The 8,696-nt window shown below is 49.0% G+C and overlaps 1 protein-coding gene across 2 annotated transcripts in view; it reads left to right on the top strand.

Annotated features, from left to right (window-relative positions):
- GREB1 (growth regulating estrogen receptor binding 1) overlaps positions 1 to 8,696 on the top strand; it is a 143,731-nt gene continuing 135,035 nt past the window's right edge. Inside the window, exon 1 of one of the 2 annotated variants that reach the window (XM_027077919.2) lies at positions 1 to 110. The gene's annotated coding sequence lies outside the window, so the exon portion shown is untranslated. Of the gene's footprint in view, positions 111 to 357; positions 837 to 8,696 lie in introns of those variants that run through there. The other variant, XM_027077916.2, reaches the window with a different exon arrangement.

The following is an 8,696-nucleotide window of genomic DNA, read 5'->3' as shown; positions in this document are numbered from 1 at the left end:
CCCGAGCCCGGCAGCTGTGGGTGGGACCGCGGCGGGTAGGCTGGGCCGGCCCTCCGACGGCGACGGTCGCACCGGAGCGGGGCTGCGTCGGCGGGAGGACAAAGGCCGAGGTGAGAGCCGTCCCGCCGGCCGGGCGCCGGGCTCCGGAGCGGGGCCGCGGGGGCGGGGAGCGCAGGGCGCGGGCGGACGCGGGCGCTTTCCGGGCCTGCGCCCGCGTGGTGGGGGGGGTGGGGCGTGGGAGGGTCGCGGTGCGCCCTCGAGGGCACGTGGGCCCTGGGCGCCCTCGCCTGGTGCGCGCGCGCGTGCGCCCGTGTGAGATCGTGGAAGTTGGAGAGCGCGCTCCGCGGGGCACAGCTCGGCCAGATGACAATGACGGCGGCGATCCCTCCTTTCGGGGCGTGCGGGCGTGGGTGTCGGCGTGTGTGTGTTTAGAAAGCTGGAGCCCCAGGTGGCAGCCACGTGTCCCCAGCACTTGGGACACGGGAGAAAATGGGGCTTGTTCCCAGACCGGCCTGGGACGCTCGGAGAGGCCGGTTGCGGGGAGGCGGGGGCCTAGTCGCTGGAGCCCAGGTTTTTGCGTCTTGGGAACAAAGGCTAGTTTCCTGAAGTCCGAGAAAGTGTGTGTGTGTGTGTGTGTGTGTGTGTGTGTGTGTGTGTGTGGCCGCCGGGGCGCCAGGCCTGTGTGGAGGCCAGGGCGACCCGCCATTCACTGGGAAGGATGCTGGGCCATTTTGCTGTCAACCCTTTTTTGATCCCTGGTCGTGAGGACCAGCAGGAAGGAGGGACTAGTGAATTTGTAAACTGAAACTTTTCTTGACTGGACTCTCGCTATAGAGGTAAGTGTTGCTATGGGCTTGAGGGGTGTTCTTAGGATATCTTTGAAACGGTAAATGTGTAAATTTCACTTGAAAACGTCGATTCCCAGGGAGAGCATTTTAATCTCTGTGCTTAACACGAGGTGTTAGGAGGAGATCTGGAGAGGTTCTGAGCTTCGTCTTACTTAAATGTTGTGTTAAAGTCGCCTGGTTTGCAGCACTTTGTAGGAAAATGTTATTGGAAGTTTTAAAGGCCAATCAGAGCCCCACCTTTAACTACTTTTCTTAGAATGTCTTAAATCTCCGGGCAGATTTGATGAATTCCTTGTAACCAACCTATTGCTTCCAGAGCACGGGTTTTGACTGGCTTCAAAAAGTTTTTTAGGAAATGAAAACCAGATTTAAAATGTGAAACAGCGAAGTGAAACCCAGGTGAGGAAATATTTCTGCCAGTCTTTGCACGCTGAAATCTGGTGCATTTAAAATTTGCAGTGTGGTCTGTGACAGTGTTGATTGCCCACAGGAGTGGATGAGGGGTGCTGCTGTTCATTCTAGAACAAGCGTTCTTTATGGCTTAAGAAGGAAGGTCAGGTGGAAGCTGAATTTGCATCCTGGACTTTCTCATTGCAGATGGTTTAAATGGTTTGTTTGTGGTTTAAGTGTTTTTAATTAGTGAAAATAGGCAGTTGGGCCAATACCTTTAATCTTACTGGGTGGGTAATTTGAAGCTATACTTTAAACATGCGTATTTTTGTCTTGGAATTGAAAAAAATTGTTTTCAATGTTTATTTTTGAGAGAGAGAGAGAAAGAGAGAAAGAGAGAGAGAAAGAGAGGAGGGGCAGAGAGAGAGGGAGACACAGAATCCGAAGCAGGCTCCAGGCTCTGAGCTGTCAGCACGGGGCGAACCCATGGACTGTGAGATCATGACCTGAGCCGAAGTCGGACGCTTAACTGACTGAGTCACCCAGGTGCCCCTGTCTTGGAATTGTTAACACGAGAGTTTATAATCTCTTAGAGCCTGTCTAAAGGTTTCTGTGCTTAACATGAAGGTGACCACTCTGTCTTTCATTTAGTGAGCAACTTATTAATGCCCTATAGTGTTGTAGGTATTGATTCTGGAGCTACTATTATGCTTGACATTAGAAATCCCCTTTTTAAGAACATTGTGTCCATTTTGTGGATTCAACATTTGAAGTATTTAGCAATTTCAGAGTGTTCCGAGGCCATCTCAAAGTAGGGCTAGTAAAAGTTTAAACAATCAGAATGAGAAGACAGACTGTAGCTTAAAGAGAGAGGGCAGGGCCCCTGCTCCCCTGCCCCGCTGTGCCACCCCCCTGCACCGTGCCCAGGCAGTTATCAGAATCTAGAGGGACCAGGACATGCAACAAAGGCTGTGGCACGGACCGTTCATGCACCAAGTGGGGAAAGGGAGCCTGCTTTTAATAATCACACTTTCTCAGCCCGCCCCCCTCCCCCCCCCCCCCCCCCCCCGCCCCGTGATTCCTGGGTTCTGGTCCATTCTGGGAAAGGGAGCCTCTAGGGCTTTCGTCGGGGCAACTGGCCATGACAGCTGGCTAAGAGCAGCTCATGGAACTCTGGCCTGGCCATTTCAGAGAGCTCATGGACCTCTAATCTCTTCAAAAAAGATTCCAGGCAGTTAATCTTCTCAGCTCATCCACTGCCTAATGGGCCCTCTTGGTTTTTTGGGTCCGTTTCTGGATATACAGATAGATTGCTGTACTTTGAAGCTAATTAAAAAAAATACAGGAGGGGGAAGGCTATTATAGAAGTAATGTATATTTGTGATATATAATTTAAGAATATACAGAAGAGTTAAAAAAGCAGAAATCTGTGATTTAGATATAATTACTGTTAACATTTTGGTGTATTTTTTCTGGTATTAAAACTAAATTTTATATGCTTCTAAACATTGCTCAAAATTACATGTTATATGGTATATGTGTTATGTCACTTTGTATCTTTTTTCATTTAAAAGTTCTGGGTATTGGGGCCCCTGGGTGGCTCAGTCGGTTAAGCATCCGACTTCGGCTCAGGTCATGATCTCACGGTTTGTGGGTTCGAGCCCCACGTTGGGCTCTGTGCTGACAGCTCGGAGCCTGGAGCCTACTTCAAATTCTGTGACTCCCTCTCGCTCTGCCCCTCCCCTGCTCGTTCTCTCTTCCTCTCTCTCTCTCTCTCTCAAAAATAAATAAACATAAAAAAAATAAAAGTTGATATTGCCTATCATTTCTTTCATATTGTCATTTTGAATAATTTTATATTGTATAAAAAATACGAATTTATTTGTCTAACAGATTCTTGGTTTTTCCCTGTTATTTCCACTTGATGTCTTTTCATTTTGATAGAACACACATGATGATGGTCATACACATTTCTAAAATTTCTAAAGGCAAAAAAAAAGTGTAATTTCTGGGATATCCTTTCCCTTTCTGGAAAAGGATGCAGTCTTGCTCAGTTCAGTTAATCTCTTAGTTCACTCTTAATTGTCTCTGCCGTTCATCAGTATCTGTAACACAATACTATGCATTTTACTTACTCCACCGAACGATGGGCTTCTTGAAGACAGAAATGTGCATCTTAATTTTCTGTGAATCACTCTAGTGCTCAGCCAAGGCTTGGCATGTCAAAATATTTTGGGAGGAGGGAAGTACGTCTCTGGGGCCATGTGAGAGACCTCAGGCCTCACAGAGCTGTGCCGTGACAAGTCTTGATCCAACTGGTATCCGTGACCTAGTTTATGATGGAAAACTTTGAACACGTATGGAAGCGGGGAGCCAGTACAACATTCTCTGTGATCATCATCCGGCTTCGACAATTGTCAACATTTGGTCAGTTGTGATTGTTTTCACTCCCCCCACTGCAAGCCTCCTGGATGTCTTTGAGGTCTAAGACATAATGGCCCATCATACCCCTGTGTTTTTGACAAGGAGTTTACCTAATTTTCCAATGAGAAGAGCATGTCCTCGGGGGCTCAGCACAAGGCGGGGGGGTTTTTTCCAGGAGGCTGTGTGACACAAAGGCCGGTGACTCGAGAGTTAGAGAAACTGTCTGACTTGCTTGTTTTTGACCTTGAGAGGGTTGGTTCTCCCTGGGCTCCTGCTCTAGTCTGTCACCTGAGCAGCCTGACCTGGGTAATGTGGAAGATCTTGTCCTTGAACTTTAACTTTGTTCACGATAAGGTCTGTCTTTTAGTCTAAGGGGGTAGTTCTCAAATTGTTAGTCCCAGGACCAGCAGTTTCGCTGTCGCCAGGAAACTTGTACAACGTGCAGACTCTCAGGCCCCTGCCTAGATGGACTCAGAAACCCTGGTTGGGGGGGGGGGGGCTGGCCAGCAACCTGGTTTAATAAACCCTCTGGGTGAATTTGATGAACCGCGGATCTGTGAAGGTCAGCTGAGAGTCTATGAGCTCTTTTAAAAAGACAGAGACAAAAACCTGCTGGAGATTGTGCATTTACCTATCATCTGGCTCTGTAAGTCAATCCGATGTCAGACTTCTTCCCTTTGTGCAGGCTGCTGTTAACTGTGGAGTGACTGCAGAATCTTTTGCTGATCAGGAAATCTGATTGGTGCCTTTCCCCCCTTCCCCCCCCCCCCCACTCCCAGAGAGAGTGCACACACAAGCAGGGGAGGGGCAGAGGGAGAGGGGGAGAAGGAATCTTTTTTTTTTGTTTATTCTTGAGAGAGAGAGAGAGAGAATGAGTTGGGGAGGGGCAGAGAGAGAGGGGGGGGACACAGAATCAGAAGCAGGCTCCAAGCTCTGATCTGGCAGCACAGAGCCCGATGTGGGGCTTGAACTCAAGGACTGTGAGATCACGACCTGAGCTGAAGTCCGATACTCAACAGACTGAGCACCCCCCAGGCGTCCCAGGTGGTTACGTGTTCTTGACTCAAAAAGACTTGGGAGACGAATTATTATAAAGTGTTTCTGAACTGGGGTGTGTGTAGGCAATTTGCATTAAACAAATGGTTGAGGGGTGCCTGGCTGGCTCAGACTGTAGACCATATGACTCTTGATATCACGGTTGTGAGTTCAAGCCCCATGTTGGGCGTGGAGCCTACTTAAAAAAAAATGTTGAAAACTACTTAGTGTGAGGCACCACATTTATAATTACACACATACTTGTGTGTAATTATCTCCCCATGGTTCTTGATAAGTGCTGTGCAGAATCAGGTCTCCTTTGCTCACTGTTGTGCCCCAGTGCCCAGCACAATGCATGGCCCATAGTAGGTGCTCAGTAAATATTTGATGAACGAATGAGCTTTTGTTCTTTAGGGAACTTACAGAACTCTGGTTAGAGAGCCAAGCCCAATACTGATAGAAACAATTCAGGAACAATTAAGGGTTCTACTTTGAGGTTTTGACTCCAAATGTAGGAGAGTTTGAGCCAAAAGGTCAGTTTCGTATTTGTCAAATAAAAGCGTCTCTTACATGCTTAGCTACGTCTTCAGACTCTGGGGAGAAGTATGAAGGACCATACAAGAGAATAAGACAAAAGGAACTCACGCATATGAGAGCATCCCGTTGATTCATGACTACCTTTCTTTCGATTGCTCTCAGACACCAGAGTTAGCTGAATAATAGTTATTAGTATCGACCATGTAAAAGTATTATACGCAAATTGGGTAAATGTTCAAATCTGTACAAATCTTCATTTGTAAAAATTTAAAAGAGGCTTAGAGAGTTGTTTCCACAATTGAAAAATCCGCAGACATGATGGTCTGGAAAGGTAAGGCATGTTTTAGCAACGTAATCCCATCATTTATTTAATATGTACGTATTTATTGAGTATGTACTATGTGCCCATTGCTAGTGTGAGTGCTGGAGGTACAGTAGTGAGCAAAACAGACAGTCCTGCTCTCACGGGGTTGACATTCTAGCAGTAAGATTGCCAGTGAGCCCAGTGCTGTGGTTGTCATTATCATTCTTTGTCTCCATAGAAAATATGGTCATGATTCTTGGGGCGCCTGGGCGGCTCACTGGGTTAAGCATCCGACTCTTGATCTCGGCTCAGGTCGTGATCTCACGCTTCACGAGATGGAGCTCCACATCGGGCCCTACGCTGGGCGTGCAGAGCCTGCTTGGGATTCTCACTGTCTCTCTCTCTGCTCCTCCTCTGCTCACACATACACGTGCACACTGTGCCCTCTCTCTCTCTCTCTCTGTCTTAAAATAAATAAATGAACCTAAAAAAAAAAAAGGAAAATATGGCAATGATTTTATTATCTAAGACCGCAGTCTGGCCACACGTAAACTGTAACGTGTTGCAGTCAGTGGAGAGCAGGTGGACAGGTGCAGGTGTTCTGACAACTCCCTGGAGCTGGGGGACACCCGCACCCATGGGGCTGCCAGCATCAACCTGTTAACGTGTAGGGTGTAATGTGTTTGTAATTTTTTTAAAAAAGTTCTGTGTACAACTTTAAAAAAAAATCTTATTTTCACTTTGGAGAGAGTGAGAGAGAGCGCGCACGAATGCACAAGTGGGGGAGGGGCAGAGAGAGCGAGAGCGAGAGAGAGGGAGACAGAGGATCCCCAAGCAGGCTCCGTGCTGACAGCAGAGAATCCGATGTGGGGCTCGAACTCGCCAACTGTGAGATCATGACCTGAGCTGCAGTCGGACGCTTAAGGGACTGAGCCACCTAGGTGCCCCCAATGTATTTATAATTTTTAAAGTAAGGAATACATAATAACAAAGATCTGGTGTTGCCTCCTTGCATGTACCCTACTGTATTCGCTCAGGCTGCTACAGTAAAATACTGTAGACCGAGTGGCTTAAACAACAATACAAATTTATTTCTCAGGTCTGGAGGCTGAGCTTCCAAGATCAGGGTTCTGACCGGTCTAGTTTGGAGAGGTGAGAGTTCTCTTTCCGGCCAGCCAGGAGGCTACCTCCTTTCGTTGTTGTTGTTTCAGGAGTAGAGTTCAGTGATTCATCACTTGCATGTAACACCCCGTGCTCATTGTACGAAGGCCGCCTTTTTGCTGTGTCCTCACATGGCCGTTCTGCTGTGGGCACATGGGAGGGGGAGGGGGGCCCTCTGATGTCTCTTCTAATCAAGATACTAATCCAATAGGATCAGATGCCCCCCCCCCCCACGCCCCCTTATGACCCCACTTAACCTAAATTACCTCCTTTTGGTTCTCTGGAGGTTAGGGCTTCAGCGTGTACATTTTGGTGGTGAAGGTGGGGGCACCTGACCCATCAGTCCGTAACACCCCCCCCCGAGATTACCCCTGAGGTGAGCATGCTCAGTTTTGGATCTGCAGTTGGGAGATGGGTTCGCAAGACCACACGGGAGCACCCGGTACTGGTTTGGGGGACCCCGAGGAGGAAGGGTGCTCTTCAGGGTGGGTGAGGCTGGGGCACACATAGGTGACCGCCGATTCTGGCACCTCTAGAGAGATTTAAAAACGAAACCGCATTGGGGCGCTTGGGTGGCGCAGTCGGTTAAGCGTCCGACTTCAGCCAGGTCATGATCTCACGGTCTGTGAGTTCGAGCCCCGCGTCGGGCTCTGGGCTGACGGCTCAGAGCCTGGAGCCTGCTTCAGATTCTGTGTCTCCCTCGCTCTCTGCCCCTCCCCCAATCATGCTCTGTCTCTCTCTCTCTCTCTCTCTCTCTCTCTCTCTCTCTCTGTCAAAAATAAACGTTAAAAAAAAAATTTTTTTTTAACGTTTATTTATTTTTGAGACAGAGAGAGACAGAGCATGAATGGGGGAGGGTCAGAGAGAGGGAGACACAGAATCTGAAACAGGCTCCAGGCTCTGTGCTGTCAGCACAGAGCCCGACGCGGGGCTCGAACTCACGGATGGCGAGATCATGACCTGGCTGAAGTCAGCCGCTTAACCGACTGAGCCACCCAGGCACCCCTAAAAAAAAAATTTTTTTAAACGAAACCCCATTGGGTTACTTGAAGGCCTTAAAAACTTTCTTCTGAGGGGCACCTGGGTGGCTCAGCGGGTTGAGCGTCCAACTCTTGATTTCAGCTCAGGTCGTGATCTCACGGTTCATGGGTTCGAGCCCTGCGTCGGGCTCTGCGCTGACAGCGTGGAGCCTGCTTAGGATCCTCTCCCTCTCTCTCTGCCCCTCCCCGCTGGCGCTGTCCCTGGCTTTCTCAAAATAAATAAATAAATAAAAACTTAATTTTTTTTTTCCTTTTGAGTGTGGTTGATACGTAATGTTACATTGGCTTCAGGTGAACAACCTGGTGATCCAGCGTCTCCATATGTCACGCTGGGTTCACCACAAGTGTCACCGCCCTCCGTCACCTTGCAGTATGGTTACAATGCCACTGACTGTTGAAAGCACTTCCATAGCGGAACAGAGTCCTGCGAAGTTGGTCGTGGGCCCTGCTGAGTTTGGCTGCATTACCCAGTGGCAGGCATTGCAGAGTTTTCATTTTAGGTAGTAGGAATTGGCTCCTCTGTGACAGCAGTGCAACTTGGAACCTGGTTAGTTACTTAGCTGGACACATGGCAGTGATCGGGAGTCCCTGCAGAGTTCTAGGCTGTCAGATGGGGCGGTTCCTCTCCGTGGTTACCAGTGGGGCGAAGTCAGCGGGAAACAACACTTCCGTGACCGCCGGGGGCCCAGGCTCCAGGTCGGGCCGTGTGGCTGTTTAGGTCGTTCAGCCCTCACAACCGCTCTGTGCGGACGAGGTGCTGACATTCCCACCTCGTATGCAGGAAAGCCAAAGCCCAGGGAGCTTTAGTGACTTGTGCAAGGTCGTGTAGCAGGAAGATGCCGTATCAGGGTTTGAACGCACGTCCGTCTGACTATAAAGCTGTGCCACAGACAAGCCAAATCTTGGCCTCAGGAGAAACAATCTGCGTGTCCACTTTGTTAACTTTCCAAGTTTTCA

The sequence above is a fragment of the Acinonyx jubatus genome, chromosome A3, assembly GCF_027475565.1.
Source record: "Acinonyx jubatus isolate Ajub_Pintada_27869175 chromosome A3, VMU_Ajub_asm_v1.0, whole genome shotgun sequence".
In the NCBI taxonomy this organism is placed as follows: domain Eukaryota; kingdom Metazoa; phylum Chordata; class Mammalia; order Carnivora; family Felidae; genus Acinonyx; species Acinonyx jubatus.
Note: the sequence above shows the minus strand (reverse complement) of the source record. Positions and strands in the feature narration are given on the sequence as shown.